The sequence below is a fragment of the Chiloscyllium plagiosum genome, unplaced genomic scaffold (genome assembly GCF_037043375.1).
Source record: "Chiloscyllium plagiosum isolate Xiang-an unplaced genomic scaffold, Cpla_swu_hap1 HiC_scaffold_22, whole genome shotgun sequence".
Taxonomy (NCBI): Eukaryota; Metazoa; Chordata; class Chondrichthyes; order Orectolobiformes; family Hemiscylliidae; genus Chiloscyllium; species Chiloscyllium plagiosum.
The window spans coordinates 76,319,245-76,338,023 of NW_028270160.1; the positions used below are offsets into that span (position 1 = coordinate 76,319,245).

Here is an 18,779-nt window from a genome sequence, read left to right on the forward strand (position 1 = left end):
TAGCTCCCATATTTAATAAAGGATAAACTAACATCGGAGACCATTAAAAAAGATTCACTTAGCTGCTTTGAGGACAAAGGGTTGACCTCTCAAGAGCAGATAAGCCGGGGTGATCTTATGGAAACAAGATTCTGAGGAGCTTGACAGGGAAGATGTTGACTAGATCTTCTAGCACCAGTGAAGTCTCAAACCAGGGGACATTACATAAGGGAACATTCATTTCAGAAAAAAGTAAAGCATTTTTTCTCTCAGTGAATGGCTATAATTTTCTCGCCCAACAATTGTGAAAATTAAATGTTGGAGGGGAATGGTTGGGTTACTCTTTGGAGGGTTGTTCTGGATTGTTGGGCTGAAGGGCCTGTTTCTACACAGTAGGGAATCAATGATTCTATCTCAAATTATTTTAAAAGAGGGCAGATAGATTTTTGAAATATTGAGCAGTTGAGGGCTATGCGGATCAAGCATAAAAGAGGTGTTGAGGTCTGGGTTGGCCAAGCCATGATCTGATAGAATGGGGGAACAAGCTGAAGGGAATGAATGCCCTACTCCTGCTCCGATTCCTTGAGGCTCCGTTTCGTGTTTTTTTTTCCAAAGAAGAGCGTGATACAATGTGCTAAAGATCTCAGATGTTGTGAAAAGGAGGGAAAATGAGGTGTTTATATACTGATTCAGATGGCATTGATTCATCAACCACAGCTTTCCAGTCATGAGTAGGAAGGCAATTCCCTCCATGAATAAGGAAATCTACTGCAGAGCTCACACAAAGGGAATTCTTACACTCAATAAACTCTCCCATCACATTACCCAACATATCAGCTAAAGCAGGACACACTGAGCATGCTCTAGCCAACAAAGTACCCGCGTGTGATTGATGTCAGCACCGGACCAATGAAAGGACGGTGGGCGGAGCAGGAGGGCCAAGCGTGAGGTTGGTCCTCCAACCAATCAAAGTGAATGAAGGGCGGAGCTAAACTAAACAATGTGATCACCCTTGCGCGCGGCGCAGAGTCGCTGAAATGAATGTTCGGGAAGTTATGGAGAGAAAGGATACGGTAAGGAAAGAAATAAACAGGGAAACGGGAGAAAAACTGCGTTGCTATGAGCGGAGGGGTTTTACAAACAAATTGTGCACGTCGGAAAACACAAATTTGAACGTCCCAGTCCCGTATTTGCAGTAAATGAGGGATGGCCTCAGCGCGGCTGCAGGCCTGAGTGAGCGCCGCCATCTTTATTCGGGACAACGATTCATTGGACATGTGTGGAGCCGCCATCTTTATAGGGGGCAAGGTGCAGCCAGGCGCATGTGTAGCCTTTCTTTCGTAAAGTGTCTTTGGGATCATAGCAGCCAATACTGCTCTGATTCACCTCTGGGACTCCTCATAACCCCTTTGTCAATATCTCGCTTCCTCAGTCTCGAACCATGGGTGTATTTTTGGTCTGTTTACTACTGTATTATTACTTTTATAGACCCTTTGTAAACGAGTTTTTCGCTGCGGCCCAGCCCCTGACCATGTGCTGCTCTATTATCAGATTACATTTTTCTTTAATATTTTTGACAGTCAAGAATTCTTTTTTTCCAACAGGCAAGTGTATTTTCCTTCCATTTCTGACTATCAAATTCTGCACCATTTTCATTCCCTGTAATCCATTTTGCACTCCCTGAAACATCAACTGTGTTTCTACTTCCACAGATACCAGTGATTAATGCCAAAACCCTGTTGCCTGTGGAGAGGATGATGTTTGACTTTCTTGTACAGCTGCAGTTTGTGTGGTGCAGGTGCTCTCACAATGTGGTTGGGTAAGTGACATTATAGATTATTCATTCAGCAACAGTGATGATTTGAAAATATTGTCCAAATCAACAACAGTTTGTAGTTTTATTATCCCATGCTTATAATTTCACAAAAATACTATTGAGAACTTTAGACATAAGGCCAGAGATGGAGATATTAGGTCAAGTGAGCAAAAGCATTGCCAAAAAGCAGTTTTGAGGGATGTCTTAAAGGTGGAAAGCAGACCTGTGAGGTTTTGGCTGCGAATGTCTGACCATGCTGCTTCAGCAACTGTAGAAACAGCCACACAGGTGAAGTAATGAATTAACAAATGGTTGGGAGTCTCGAAGAAAATGGGTTGTCGAGGTCTCAAAGTGAGTGTGGTGCAGGGAGCTAGGGATTTTCACAGCCAGGAGTTAAATCAAGTGTGAGAATTTTAAATTGAGCGATATGGGGCAGGTGCTGGCAGGTGAGACTAGATTGGGTTAGGGTGTCTGATCGGCATGGACGGAATGGACCGAAGGGCCTGTTTTATTGCTGTACATCTCTATGGCTGTATGCTGTTGATTATAATTAGGAGCCTTTTGATGAATCAACAAGCAGAGATTAGACTTTCTTGAGATTACAGGGAGGTTGAATGTGGGAAGCTGGCCCTGTGTGTGTCTGGAAAATGAAGTCTAGAGATAACACAAGGTAGATGAAAGTATATGAGCTGAGACAAGGGTGGAATCAGCTAGAAATAGTGGTCTTGGAGTGGGAATGAGTTATCACACTCACCTCACCTCTGGGATTCAGCTGGTTGTCAGGTTGTGAATCAGGGCGGTAACACAATTGGAAGCTGAGTGGTCCTGGTGGTGCCTAAAATAAGTGTCACTCAGCTGGCTGTTGCTGAGCAGCGGCTGCTTGGTAGCCCTGTTGATGACATCTTCCATCACTTTACTGCTGATCGAGTGTGGACTGACAGAGGGAAATTGCCTGGGTTGGATTGCCCTGTGTTTTTGTGTTGAACATCCCTGGGCAATGTTCCACATTGTCGGTCGATGCCAGTGCTGGAGCGGTACTTGGCTTGGTGGGTGGCAAGTTCTGGAGCACAAGCCATCAGTATTATTGCCAGAATGTTGGCAGAGCCCATATTCTTTGCACGACTTAACCATTTCTTGATGTTATTCAAACTGAATGGAACTGGCTTAAAACTCCCATCTGTGATGTTGGAAACCACTGGAGAAGGCTGAGATGGATCTTCCCACTTTGCACGTCTGGCTGAAGATCGCTGCAAATGCTGTCATCTTATCTGGTGCATAGCTGTGTGAGACCCCTCCATCAGTAAGGGTGGAGATATCTGTGATGCTTCCTCCAGTGAGTTGTTTAATTGTCCATCACCGTTCACAACTGGGTGTGGCAGAACTGCAGTGCTCCGATCTGTTCCATTGGATGTAGAATCACTTAGCTCTGTTGCTTGCTGCTGATGCTGTTTGATATGCAGGTAGTTCTGTTTGATAGCTTCACCAGGTTGGCAATTCATTTTTAAGTCTGCCTGGTGCTGTTCATGGCATGCCCTCCTTTCCTGTCCATTGTGATGGGTGAGAACAGGATTTACAAACCCATGAGATTTCAGATTATGCTGGAGTACAGTTCTGCTACTGTTGATGTCCCACAGTTCCTCATAGATACCCAGTTTGAGATCCTACATCTCTTCAAAGTCTGTCCCATTTAGAACGGTGATAGTACCACTCAACACTGTGGAGGTTTTTCTCAACTTTAAGGCAAGACTTTGTCTCCAAAAGGAATGTGTGATGGTCGCTCGTACTGATACTGTCATGGCCAGATGTATCTGCCGCTGGTCAATTCATAACAATGAGATCAAGTATGTTTTACACTCTTGTTGGTTCCCTCACCACCCGCTGCAGACTCAGTTGAGTAGCTTTATCCTTTCGGACCTGACCAGCTCAGTCAGTAATTCTGTTGCAGAGCTAGTCTCGATTGTGGACATTGTAATCCTGTACCCAGAGTACGTTTGACACCATTTTACTTCCTCAGTGCTTCCTCCAAACGTTGTTCAACATGAAGGAGAACTGATCCATCAGCCAAGGGAGGACGGTACGTGGTAATCAGCAGGAGCCATGAGACGTTCTGGTCTCCGGAGCCAATGCTGTGTACTCCTAGGGCAAATCCTCCCTGTCTGTACGCCACTGTGCCACCACCTCTGTCTGGTCTGTCCTGCTGGTGGGACAGGACATATCCAGAGATTTCCGGAGAAAGTGAAGACTGCAGATGCTGGAGATCAGAGTCAAGAGTCTGGTGCAGGAAAAGGCCAGCAGGTCAGGCTGATGAAGGGCTTAGGCTTGAAACGTCGATTCTCTTGCTCCTCGGATGCTGCCCGACTGTTGTGCTTTTCCAGCACCACTCTCTCGATATCTAGGGATGGTGATGGTGATGTCTGGTCATTGTTTGTAAGGGATGATTCCGTGAGTATGAGTATGTCAGGCTCTTCCTTCATTGGTCTGTGAGACAGCTCTCCACATTTTGGCACCAAAAGCCATATGTTTGTGAGGAGGACGTTACACCATCGAGAGGGCTGATTCTGTGGTTGTAATTTCTGGTGCCTTGTTAGTTGCCAACTGGTCCATCCAGTTTCATTCCTTTGTTGAGACTTTGCAGTGATTAATACAGTGAGTAGCTGGCTGGGCCGCTGTCAGGTTGGCAGGATTTGTCTCGCCATTGACAATGGTTCCATGGAGATCAGGAGATTCCTAATACATTTTTTTTCTTGAATTCAGATTCCACCATCTGCCAAGACGGGATTCGAACCAGGACTTCAGTCGTTTGTTTTAATATTCTGGATAAAAGCTAAATACATCAGGTTTGTTCACTCATTTTAAATATCACTAACCCTGGTTTTGTTTCTTTGTAAAACACTGTCCATCATCCTGTCTCCTCCACCCTCACCCTCCAAAAACGAGTGAGGAGCACATGGAGTTTCTCTGTCACTAAGACTGAGATAATCCGATCTGCTCCTTCCCTCCCTCCCACTAGCCCACTGAGCCAAACTGCATCACGTGGTGTTCCTGGTTTTTATCCTAAGCCTACATCTTTCTCCAGTCTCTTGTAAAGCCTTATCAGAGCTCACCTTGACCCTTTACCCTAATCCCGGTAAACTCACTTTCCAACTCTCTTTCCTCCGCTGCCGCCTCATCACCCCCCTCGCCAATTCATAGATATTGTTCCTTGTTCTGTCTGTTGGTCTTTTTTGGTTATGTCCTTCTCTCCCATTCTGTGAAAAACTAATATTTGACCTCACCGTTGTTGGAAAATCCTGCTCCATCTCCACTCTCCCTTTCCTTTCAGAATTCCTTGCATTTGGTGTCCCTCAACGATCTATCCTTGGTCTCTCCTGTATCTCACGTACATAGTGCCAGGAGGTGATATAATTGAAAAACACTGTTAGGTTTGACATGTACACTGACAATACCCAGCTCTCCCTCCCCATCATCCCTCTCCATTACTCCCCTGTTATTCAGTTATCAAACTGCTTACCACATTCCCATTACTCGATTAACTGGAGTTTCCTCCAATGAAACATAATCACGGATAAACCCATTGCCTTACCTTTACCTTTTTGCTGAGACCCTCCCTCCCACTGGGAACTCTCTGAGGCAGAACGACACTCTTCACAATATTGCTGTTATATCTGACCCCAAGGTGACCTTCTGATCAGACTTCCACACAATCACAACAGCAGGAATTCCAATCTCAAACATTTCTTTTCTCCACCTCACCCCAGCTCCATTGCTACTGAAACCCCTTACCCGCATCTGTGTCGCCTTAAACTTGAATCCAAAACAGAACCCTTGATTCCGTGACTCAGAATCTGTTTTCAGACATCCCTCTCAGTATTTACCCTCAGACACAGTCTCTCTCTATTTATCCTGTCAAACCCCTTAAGAATCCCATCTGTCTCAATGAGATCACCACTCTTTCTCCAAAATCCAGTGAGTGGTGTCCCAACCTTTTCAGCCTTTATTTAAAAGATAATCCCTCCAAACCAGGGATCACCTCACTGAATCTTCCCTGAAATTCCTCCAATAAAGTGACACATTTCCTTATCTAAAGGGACCAAAACTGCTCTCATTACTGCAGATATGGTGGTCTCACCAGCACTTCCACACGTTACTCTCAGGTATATACTCCAAACTCTCATACTGAAAACCTTTGAAACAAAACATTCGATTCCCCTTCCTGATTCCCTGTTGTAACTGTGTGGTAGCTTTCTGTGTTTCCTGAACAATTAACCCTGGTCCCTTTGTTGTGCTGCTTTCTATAGTTTCCACCATTTAAATAATACTTTGTTCTTTTATTATCTCCTCCAAAATGAGCAACATCCCATTTTCCCAAGTTACACCCCGTCTGGCAACTTGTTGCCCCCTTCTCCTGAGCATCTCTCTCTTTTCATAATCCTCTTAGACCTTTACAGTTATACCTTTTCTAGGAGATATCCCCCCCCCCCCCCCTTCCCATTCTTCCAAACATTTAATGGGAGCACTGGGCAGTGGGAAGCAGACAGAGTTGCTATCTTTATAGGGATACGCTTTGGAGTTATTGAGAGGATCTTTCTCCCCATTGGTCAGGGTGGAGACAACTTGCCCATCGTTAGCCTTTCACACCCATGTCTTATTGATGAGGCAGAGCGGCAGCACGGAATGAAAGAAAAGAAAGTAATTCTTGATCCCCATATCTCACTGACGCTTGGATCATTTTCTCCAATGTGTCAATGAACTGCTGTGTTCAGTCACATGAGATCTCAAGTTGGAATGTCCCAGAAACCCACAGATTTCCCCCTGAGTTGACTGCTGTTGTCCTCAAGGGTAATATGTACAGTAATCCTGGGCCACGAGGAGGGGATGGTGTGGGTTTCTTTCTTGAACTGAGAGTGACAGATTTTAGAAACTTGTATTACAGGATATTACAGGTGGAAATCTCAGTAAATATTCTGCTAAACTCTGATTGAATTACTCAGTATATCAGGACCTGGGTATTCGCATTGTGTGTGTGAGTATTGTGTTCCAGATCAATCCCATTTGCTGCTTAAAAATTCTCATTTGAATCATCGCATTCTCTCAAAAGGTCTCCCCAAACCTTCAATGTGTCATGTAATCCTTTTATGGTGGCCTGATGAGTGTAAGGTTTATTATTCAAATGCGTAATCTTTGTACAAGGATGTCTCAGAAAGGGAGCAGAATATTCTTTAAAGGGGAGAATAACCATTTTGAGGGGAGGCTGTTGTTTATTGGTATCAATGACATAGGAAGAGAAGAGTTCACATTGTTGGATCACTGGAATCTCTTGTGGGGTGGAATTGACTTCCATCAGAAGGATGGATTGTACTGGCACTGGAAGGGAACAGTTGCTAGTGCTATTCAGGAGGCATTAAACCAGTGAAGGAATGTGGGTAAACCCAGAGAGAGAATGAGGGAAGAGCTAAGTCTGACGCTGGCACAGTTCAGACGTCAAACAGTCAAGGCAGACAAGGGCAAGGCACAGTATGTGCAGTTACACTGCATTTATTTCAATACAGGAGGCCCGATAGGTCGGGCAGAGGAGCTCAGGGTATGGTTTTGAATATCGCACTGGGATATTATAGCAATTACAGAGGCATGACTTAATGATGGATAGGACCAGCAGCTTAATGTTCCAGTGTATAGATGCTATAGCAAAGATAGGGGGCAACAGAGCAGGGGGAGTGGTATTTTTGATTAGGGATAACATTACAGCTGGGCTTCAAGAGGGTATTCCTCGGAGTACATCCAGGCAGGTTATACAGGTGGAACTGAGAAATAAGAAAGGGATGATACTATTGACCCCCCCCACCATCACCACACATCCCCAATAGTCAGCAGGGAGTTGCAAAGCAAATTTACTAAGAGATGACTTCACTGTAAGAATAGTATGGTTGTGTACAAGACTTGATCTTCTTTGTTATTCATTCACAGGATGAGGGTGTCACTGGCTGGGCCCAAAGGGCAGTAAAGCGTCAACCACATTGCTGTGGGTCTGGAGTCACATGTCGGCCAGACCAGGTAAGGATGGCAGATTCCTTCCCTGAAGGATTTTAGCGAATCTGATGAGGTTTTTTTTTGCAATAATCAACAATGGATTCATGGTCTTTAACAGATTCTTAATTCCAAATTTTTATTGAATCCCGTGACGGGATCCAAACCCTGGGCCCCACAACGTTATCTGGGTGTCCGGATTATCCATCTAGTGATAATCTAACTAGGCCATTTGGCAGGGTGAGTGATTGAGGTATCCGTGGGGCAGCACATCAGCTCCAAAGATCCCATGGTCTCTGCGGAAGATAGAAAGGGCTGGGGAGGGAGATATATCCCTGGTGGTGGGGTCTGACTGTAACTAGCGGACATAGCAGAGATTAATGGCGATTAGTGGGTGGCAGGTGAGGACCAGGGGATTATATTCTTATTGTGGTTGGAGGGGTGCGGGGGGGAGGCGGAGGTACAGGAAGTGGAGGATATGCGTTGGAGTGCATTGTTGATCAAGTGGGAGGGAAATGCGGTCCTTGAAAGAGGAAACCTTTCTGGGATGTCCTGGAGTGGAATTGCTTCTCCTGAGAGCAGATATGGCAGAGGCGGAGGAATTGGGAGGACAGAATCACGTTTTTACAGGAATATACTCGAGGGTAATCAGGAGAGCAAAAGGGGGGCATGACATATCTCTAGGAAATAGTTTAAGGAGAATCCAAAGAGATTCTACAAATACATTAAGGATAAAATAATAACCAGACACAGAATAGGACCCCTAAAAGATCAACAAGGCCATCTATGGAACAACAGGAGGTGGGAGAAATACAATGCTATTTTATTCTAGAGAGTTTGGAGAAATAAATAGTGATAACTTGAAAAGTGTTTATATGACAGAGGAGGAAGTACTGGATGTCTTAAACAGTAGCAAGGTGGATAAATCCCTGGGACCTGATCAGGTGTATCCCAGAAATTTGTGGAAAGCTAGGAAGGTGATGGCAGTGCCCCTCCCTGAGGTATTTATATCATTGTTTGTGACAGGTGAGGTGCTGGAAGATGGGTGCCATTATTTTAAAAAGGTGGTAAGGAAAGGCCAGGGAACTAGACAACAGTCAGCCTAACATCAGTGGTAGGTAAGTTGTTGGAAGGGATTCTGAGGGATAGGATTTACATGTATTTGGAAAGACGAGGATTGATTAGGGATAGTTAACGTGTCTTTGTGTGTGGGAAATTCTCTCTCTCTAACTTGATTGAGTTTTTTTGAAGATGTGACAAAGATGACTGATGAAGGCAGACTGTGGACGTTGTCTATATGGACACTGAATGATGTTCCACAAAGCAGACTGGTTAGCAAGGTTAGGTAACATGAAATGTTGGGAGAACTAGCCATTTGGATACAAAACTGGCTTGAAGGTAGGAGGCAGAGGGTGGTGATGGAGGGTTGCTTTGCGAACTGGAGGCCTGTGAGCAGCATTGTCCTGCAGGAATGGATATTGGGTCCTTAAATAAATTACTTCGATGTGAATCTATGAGATATGGTCAGAAGGTTTACAGAAGACACCAAAATTGGAGGTGTAGTGGACAATGAAGAAGGTTAGTTCAGAATTCAACAGTATCTTGACCAGATGGGCCATTGGAGCGAGGAATGGCAGACTGGGTTCAATTTAGACAAATGTAAGCTGTTGGATTTTGGAAAGGCAAATCAGAGCAGGACTTATACACTTAATGGTAAAGTCCTTGGGAATGTTGCTGAACATAGAGACCATGGAGTGCAGGTTCATTGTTCCTTGAAAGTAGAGTCGCAGGTAGGCAGACTAGTGAAGGTGGGGTTTGGTATGCTTATATTTATTGGTCAATGCATTGAGTACAGAAGCTGGGACGTCAAATTGTAGTTGGACAGGACACTGCTTAAGCCATTTCAGGAATTCTGTTTTAAGTTCGAAATTCCCTGTTCTGGAAAGGATGTTGTGAATCTTGAAAGAGTTCAGACAAGATTTACAAAGACTTTGCTAGGGTTCGAGTATTTGGGCTACAGGGAGAGGCTGGATAGGCCTGGGTTAATTTCCCTGGAGAGTCAAAGACTGAGAGGTGACTTCATGGAGATTTATAAAATCATGAAGGGCATGGATAAGGTGAACAGCCAGGGTCTTTTCCCCCCAGTTAGGTGGTTTCAAAACAAGATCACATGGGCTTAAGTTGAGAGGGCAAAGATTAAAAACTGATCTAAGGGGCAAAGTTTTCAAGCTGTGTGTGGTGTATGTGTGGAATGAGCTGCCAGATGAAATAGTGGAAGCTGATACAATTACAACATTTGAAAGGCATCCGATTGGGTACATGAATAGGAAGAGTTTCCAATGATACGGACCAATAGCTGGCAAATGGGGCTCCATTTGTTGAGGATTCCTATTTGGCATGGACAAATTGGACCAAAGGTCTGTTTCTGTGCTGTACATCTCTATGACACTAATAAATGAAAATAAGATGTGTTCCTCTTTTGTGGAGAGCTAGCAGAAGCACAGATAATTGTCCTTGGAGCTGAGAAGGTTAAGCAGTGATTTTGACCAGATGCAAATTTGTTTCTAGGATATCTAATCTGCAGAGAGAGTGGAAATGTTAACAATGTCACAATTTTAGTAACTATTTTCAGGTAATTGGCAAATAATATGTGAACATGTGAACATTATTTTATTCAGTCAGGTCTGAGCATCTGGAACAGTCTGAATGGCAGCTGGACACAGACTCGGCAGTTATTCATAAACAGATTTGGAATTTTACTTTTCAGGGGAAGATTTGGGGGGCTATGGGCAAATGGGAAGGGAATTGGGACAAATGTGCAGCATCTCCAGAGGGAGAGAGTACAGTCCCAACGGGCTGAATAGCCCCCAGCCCCTGTGCTCTGTGATACTGCCCCATTCACTGTGAATGATGAACCTCATCCCATGGCAGATAGAGGGAGGATCCCACCACTCACCTCACAATGGGTCTCTTCTGATTGATGTCAGCGCAGGCCAATAGGGGGCAGAGAGCAGGACTAGAGGACCATGTCGTACCAGTTTGTCTTCCAACCAATCGGAGTGAATGAGGGCATCCTCAAGGCTGGAACGAAAGAAAGGCACATATCTCAGAGATTTGCGAAAATGGAGGACATGAGATAGGGAGCGTTCTGTGGCTGGTGAGGAATTATATAAATAAGGAAGAGTTGTGAGGCTGGATGAAGTGACAGTGATCGGGAGAGTTGAGGATGGAGGAATTTAGAGTTAGTGAGGATTAGAGTCATAATGTTATACAGCAAGGAAACAGGCCCTGTGGTCCAACCAGTCCATGCCAACCATAATTCCAAACTGAACTAATTGTACCTGCCTCCGCTTAGTCCACATCCATCCAAATATTTTCTAATTATGTACTAATCTGAATGTCTTTTAAATATTGTAATTGTATTCACAGCTACCACTTCCTCTGGAAGTGCATTTCACACGTATACATTTTAAAAAAAAATCCTAATGTCTTTTCTGAAACCTCTCATTTCTTCTCAAAATGAATGCACCCGAGATTTGAATCCCCTTCTCCCTCGTCCATTCACCTTATCTACACTCTTTCTGATTTTATAAACCTCCAATAAGGTCACCCCTCAACCTTGTGCACGCCAGTGAAGAAATTCCAGCCTATCCAGCCTCTCCTTAGAACACAATCCCTCCATTCATGGCAACATGCAGGTCAATCTCTCCTGAACCTGCTCCAATTTAATAATATCCTTCCTATAACAGCGCAACCAGAACTGGACAGAGTATTCCAGAATAGGCCTCCCCAACGTTCTGTACATCCTCAACATAACGTCCCAACTCCTGTACTCAAAGGTCTGAACAATGAAGGTAAGTGTGCTACGCACCTTATCCACCCTGTCTACATGTAACACAGACTTCAAAGACATGAACCCCTTGGTCTCTTTGTTCCCATATCACTAATCAAGGCCGTACTTTTATTGAGTGTAAGTCCTACCCTCGTTTGTTTTATCAGGATGTTATATTTTGCATTTATTCCAATCCAAAAAATTTTTGAGTATAAAGGCAGTAGGAGTATAATTAAGAGGGAAATCAGGAGGCAAAAAAGGAACGTGAGATAGCTTTGGCGAATAGGGTTAAGGATAATCCGAAGGGCTTTTGTAAATATATGAGGAACAAAAGGCTAACTAGGGAGAAAATAGAGACCTTCAAAAATCAGCAAGGCAGCCATTGTGTGGAGCTGCAGGCGATGGCCGAGATAGGGAAACAAGTACTTTGCATCAGTGTTTACTGTGAAGAAGTAAATGGGAGATATAGAATGTTGGGAAATAAATGGTGACATCTTGAAAAATGTCCATATTACAGAGGAGGAGGAGGTGCTCAATGTGTGGCTAAGGAGCTGGTGCAGGGGAAAAGGATTCACGTTTTGTGGATCGTTGTGATCTCCTCTGGAGTAGAGTTGACCTGCATACGAAGGATGGATTGTACCTGAATTGGAAGGTGTCTAATGTCTAGACAGGGAGACTAGCTGGTGATACTCGGGAGGCATTAAACCAGTGAGGGAGTGGGTGTAAACCCAAGAAGATAGTGAGGAAAGAGATATGTCTGAGGCTGGTACAGTTCAGAAGTCAAATAGTCAAGGCAGGCAAGGGCAAGGCACAGAATGAAGTCGGACTGAGCAGTTGAACTGCATTTACTTCAATAGAAGAGGCCTGACAGGGAAGGCAGAGGAGCTCAGGGTATGGTTTTGAACATGGCACTGGGATATTATAGTAATTACAGAGGCATCACTCAGGGATGGATAGGCCTGGCAGCTTAATGTTCCAGGGTATAGATGCTATAGGAAGAATAGAAAGGGGGACGAGAGAGGAGGGGGAGTGGCATTTTTGATTCGAGATAGCATTATGTTTTTTCTTAGGGAGGATATTCCTGGGAGTACGCCCAGTGAAGTTATTTAGGTGGAACTGGGAAATAAGAAAGGGATGATCATCTTATTAGGGGTTTTTGCATGAATTTCGTCTGGTCCCTCTGGTTTCCTCCCACAGTCCAAAGATGTGCAGGTTGGGTGGATTGTCCTGGCTGAATTGCCCATAATGTTCAGGGATGTGTACGTTGAGTAGCCCTGGGAAATGCAATGTTACAGCGGGAGGTTAAGAGGCTCTCAGGGTCAGTATCAATGTGATAGGCTGAATGACCTGTTTCCACACTGTTGGGATTCTCTGATAATTCTACTATTTTTAAAATAGTTATGGAAAATAATATATCAGATCTAAACGTTAAGGATCTGAATTGGACAAAGGCCAATTTTGATGGCACAAGGCAAGAACTTTCATCTGGCCCCTCAAGCCTGCTCTGTCATTCAACAAGATCAGGGCTGATCTTCTCATGGCCTCAGCTCCACATTCCTGCTCTCTCACCATAACCCTTAATTCTTTTCCTGTTCACAAATCTACATTTTGCCTTAAAGGCATGCAAGTTGATAACCTCAAATGCTGCACTCAGCAGGGAATCCCACAGATTCACACCCCTTTAAGCTGAAGAAGCTCCTCCTGAGCTCAGTCCTAATTCTGATCCCCCTTATTTTGAGGTAATGCTCTGTTGTTTGACCTGCCCCCAGTGGAAATAGCCTCCCTGCTTCTATCTTATCTACTCGCGTCATAATTTTATTGTTTCCTATCCAAACTCCCATTCTTCTAAATTACAATGACAAGAGAACCAGTTTTCTAAATCTCTCCACAGACGCCAACCCTCTCAACTCCCAACTCAAACCTCCTCTGTACTCCCTCTAGTGCCAGTACATCCTTGCTAATGTAAGGGGACCAAACCTGTACACAGTACCCCAGGTGTGGCCTCACCAGCAGCATAACCATCCCCCTCACATGGAAGGATAATATTCCCTTCACTGTCTTAATTACCTGCTGGAGCTGCAAACCAACTTCCTGTGATTCATGCAGAAGGACACCCAGCTCCCTCCGCACAGCAGCATGCTGCAAGTTTTCACCATTTCATCATCAGTTTGCTGTTAGTCTGACCAAAATGGCTGACCTCACATTTCCCAACATTGTCCTCCATCTGCCAGATCCTTACCCACTCACGTAACCGATCTGTATCCCTGTGCAGACTGACAGTGGCCTCTGCAGACATTGCTTTACCTCATCTTCGTATCAAATGTGAACTCTGACACCGTACACTTGGTCCTCAATTCCAAAACATTTGTGTAAATTGCAAATAATAGACAATTTCTACCCAGATATCTCACCACTATTTCCTTGAGAGGTTCAAGCATTTTCTCCACTACAGACGTTAAGCTAACGGATCCTTTTTGAAAAATAGTGGCACCACATTTGCAGCTTCTAGTCTGTCAAAACTATCCCAGAATCCAACAAATTTTAGTGAATTATTACGAGTTGTATTAGCTATTCCACCCGCCATCTTTTTTTTTCTCTGGGATGCATTCCATCAGGGCCAGGAGACCCATGTATCTTCAGGCTGTTATCTTTCCCAACATTACCTCTTTACTGAGAATGATTGCTTCTGTATCCTCATCTGCCATTGCCTCCATAGGCCTGCGACGATGAGAGTACATAGACAGTATTTTCCTGGTAAAGCCAAGGCTGATAGGTGTAGAGAATGCTGCCTGTCGAGAGAAATTGAGGGCCTGGTCAAGAAAATGAAGGAGGGATATGGCAGGTACAGACAGCTGGGTTTGAGTGATTCCCTAGAGGAGTGTAGGGGCAGTTGGAGTATACTTGAGGTAAACCACGAGGGCAAAAAGGGGACATGAGATAGCTTTAGGAAATAGGTTTAAGGAGAATCCAAAGTGATTGTACAAATACACTAAGGACAAACGAGTAACCAGACAGAGAATAGGTACCCGCAAAAATCATCAAGGCTGTCTGTGGAACCGCAGGAGGTGGGAGAGATTCTATATGAGATTCTTTTACTGAAAGAGGATGTGGCAGCTAGAGTGTTTGGAGAAATAAATAGTGATAACGTGATAAGTGTCCATATTACAGAGGAGGGGGTACTGGATGTCTTAAACGGTACCAAGGTGGAATAATCCCTGGGACCTGCTCAGGTGTAACCCAGAACTTTGTGGGAATCTAGGGAAGTGTTTGCTGGACCCCTCGCTGAGATATTTGTGTCATTGATAGTCACAGGTGAGGTGCTGGAAGCTGGGCGCAATTATTTGAGAAAGGTAGGAAGGAAAGGCCAGGGAACAATAGACCAGTGAGCCTGAAATCAGTGGCACAGAAGTTGTTGGATGTGATTCTCAGGGACATGATGTACATGTAATTGGAAAGGCAGGAAGTGATGAGGGAGAGGTAGCATGGCTTTGTATATGGAAGTCACTAACTTGGACTCCAGGAAGACACAAGGTTCTACATAACAGACTGGTTAGCAAGTTTGAGACTGTAGAATACAGGGAGGACTAGACATTTAGATACAGAATTGTCTAGAAGGTCATGGAGATGTATAACATGGAAACAGACCCTTCAGTCCGTACCGTCCATGCCAACAACTTACCCAACCCAACAACTGTGTGAGAAATATGCTGTCAGGATGGGTGCTGGGTCCACTGCTTTTTGTCATGTATATCAATGATTTCTATGTGAATATATGAGGTATGGTTAGTATGTTTACACTTGACACCAAAATTGGAGGTGTAATGGGCAGTGAAGAAGTTTACCTCAGTACATTGGGACTTCAATCAAATGGGCTAAGGGGTGGCAGATGGGTTTAATTTAGATAAATATGAGGTTCTGCATTTTGGAAAAGCAAATCAGAGCAGGGCTTGTACACTTAATGAGGAGGTGCTGGGGAGTATTGCTGAACAAAGAGACCTTGGAATGCAGGTTCACACTTCGTTGAAAGTGGAATCTTAGGTAGGCTAGTGAACGTGTTGTGTATTGAGTATAGGAGTTGCAACATTATTTTGGGGCTGTACAGGGCATTGATTCAGCTACTTCTCGAATTCTGCTTTCACTCCTGGTCTCCCCGCTATTGGAATGATGTTGTGAAACTTGAAAGGATTCAGAAAACATGCACAAAGATGTTGCCAGGTTGAGAGTTTGAGATATAGGGAGAGGCTGAATTGGCTGGGGGTGTTTTCCCTGGGCATCGGATGCTGAGAGGTGACCTCAGTGGTTGATACACTCGTGAGGGAGATGGTTAGGGTGAACAGCCAGGGTCTTTTTCCCAAGTTAGGTGGGTCCAAAACCAGAGAGCACAGGCTTAAGGTGTGAGGGAAAAGATTTAAAAGGGATGTGAGGGGCAATGTTTTCGAGCTGAACATGGTATGTGTATGGAATGAGCTGCCAGAGAAAGTGTGGAGGCTGGTATAATTGCAACATTTAAAAGGCATCTGATTGGATATGTGATCAGGCAAGTTGGAGAAGGATATGAGCCAAGTCCTGGCAAATGGGATGAGATTAATTTAGGATATCTGGTGGGCATGGACAAGTTGGACCAAGGGGTCTGTTTCTGTGCTGTACATTTCTATGACATTAATAAATTAAAATTAAGATCGGTTTCTCTTTTATGGAGAGTTAGCAGAAGGTCAGAAAATTTTCCTTGGAGCTGAGAAGGTTAAGCAGTGATTTCAACGAGGAGCAGAATTGTTTCCAGGAAATTTAATTTACAGAGAGACAGCATGAGAAATTATTAACATTGTCACAATTTTAATGAACTACTTTCAGGTAACTGGCACATAATACAGGGTAAAAACGTGAAGATTATTTTACTCAGTAAGTTCTGAGCATCTGGAACCGTTTGATTCACAGCTGGATGCAGATTCAGTTGTTATTGTCAAAACAAATTTGCAATTTTCCGTTTTAAAGGAAGGATTTGTAGGGCTATGTCCAAATGGAAGGTGAGTTGGGACTGACTGGCATCATCTCCAGAGGGAGAGTGTACAGCCCCATTGGGCTGAATAGTCCCCAGCCCCTGTGCTCTGAGATACTGTCCCTTTCACTGTGAATGATGAAGCTCATCACAAGGCAGAGCCATAGACACGTACAGCATGAAAACACACTCTTTGGTTAAACTGGTCTATGCCGACCAGATATCCCAACCTAATCTAGTCCCATTTGCCAACACTTGGCACATATCCCTCTACTCCCTTACTATTCATATACCCATCCAGATGCCAAATGGTATAATTGTACCAACCTCCTCCACTTCCCGAGGGAAGATTCCATCCATGCACCAACTCCAGTGTGAAATAAATTGCCCCTCAGATCCATTTTAAGTCTTTCCCTTCTCATCTTAAACCTATGCCCTCTCGCTCTGGACCCCTCCATCCCAGGGAAGAGACCTTGTCTATTTATCCTGTCCATGCCCCTCATGATTTAATAAACATTTGAGGTCACCCCTCAGCCTCTGATGCACCTGGGAGGATCCCACCACTTATGTCACAATGGAGCCTGGCTGATTGACACAGCTTCAGACCAATAGGACATGTGGCGTGATCCTCCAGCCAATAGAAGTGAATGAGGGGTGGGTCCAGCGGGCCAACACCTGACCATGAGCTTTGCAAGCGCAGTGTCACTGTGAGGGTGGAGGGGTCTCAGTGAGTGTGAGGGACTTGGAGAGAGATGGAGTTGGTGTGGATTGGGAGGGGTGATATACACGGTTTCAGTCTGCTAGACCTGAAAAAAATACTCGGGATAAATTAAAACCAAAAGAACTGCGGATACTGTAAATCACGCACAACAACCACAAGGTACTGGAAAGGCTCCGCAGGTGGAATGGATAATTGGGAAGGAAGATGGACAGGTGGGACAGTTCAAGAGGCCAGTGCCGAGTTGGAGGGTTGAATCTGTGATAAGGTGGGGGAGAGGAGATGAGGAAACCTTGATGCCGTGTGGATGGAAGGTTCCAAGGTGGAAGATGAGGTGTTCTTCCTCCAGGTGTCGGGTGACTTGGATTTGGAGGTGGATGACACCCAGGAATTGCATGTCCTTGGCAGCGTGGTGGCGGAGGGAGGTAGCTGAAGTGGTTGGCCACAAGGCGGTGGGGTTGGTTGGTGCATGTTCCCTGAAATATTCCTCAAGTTTGCATCCTGACTCCCCACTGTAGAGGAGACCACATCCAGAGCAAAGGACACAAAAGGTGAGGTGTTTGGAAGTGCAGGAAAATCTTTGCTGGATATGGGAGGATTCTGTGGTGCCCTGAATGGAGGTGACGTGTGGGCACAGGTGGCAAGTGAAGGTGCTGGGTGTGGAGGATAGTTTGGTGGGGAGCATGGATCTAATGAGGAAGTGACAGAGGGAATGGTCTCTGGAATGCTGAAAGGGGTGGGGAGGGAAATATATCTCTGGTGGTGAGGTCTGATTGTAGGTGGTGGAAATGGCAGAGGATGATGCATTGTATGTGGGTGGAAGGTGAGGACTAGGGGGATTCCATCCTTGTTGCAGTTGGAGGTGTGGGTGCCAAAGGCAGTGGTGTGGGAAGTGGAGGCGATACACGGGGGGAGGGGGGGGGGGAATTCCAGTCCTTGAAATCGGAGGCCATTTGGTATGTTCTGAAGTGTTCTGCCAGCTTGTATCAAGCTTCACTGGAACACTGCAGTAAGCATGAGACAGAGATGTTGGCCTGGGAACAGTCTTGTGTGTTAAAGTGGCGGGCAACTGGATTCTCCGGGTCTTTTTTGCAACAGAACGTAGATCATCAGCCACCTTTTCCACCACTGCTACTGAGATGCTACCAGGTTCCTGTCTCCTCCATTAACAGCTTTCCGCCCTCCCAGCCGGATTGTTATCCACTCTTTTGTCTTTCCAAATGTTCCAATCTCTCTTTGGGCTCTGTCCACACCTATTATTGACTCTTTAACCCCTATCTCCTGTAGTCCAAAGATGTGCAGGTTAGGAGAATTGGCCCAGCTAAATTTCCCGTAGTGTTCAGGGATGTGCATTAGTCCGGGGAAATGGTGAGTAATAGTGTAGGGGAACGGGTCTGGGTGGGTGTGGAATTGT

The 18,779-nt window shown here is 44.9% G+C and overlaps 1 long non-coding RNA gene across 4 annotated transcripts in view; it reads left to right on the forward strand.

Annotated features, from left to right (window-relative positions):
* Positions 1-983: 983 nt before the first annotated feature.
* The window catches only part of LOC148146062 (uncharacterized), a 35,024-nt gene continuing 17,228 nt past the window's right edge, over positions 984-18,779 (forward strand). For all 4 annotated transcript variants that reach the window (XR_015760986.1, XR_015760987.1, XR_015760988.1 and 1 more), the window contains exons 1-4: positions 984-1,052; positions 1,692-1,798; positions 4,550-4,632; positions 7,760-7,846. This is a non-coding gene — a long non-coding RNA (uncharacterized LOC148146062). The remainder of the gene's footprint in view (positions 1,053-1,691; positions 1,799-4,549; positions 4,633-7,759; positions 7,847-18,779) is intronic.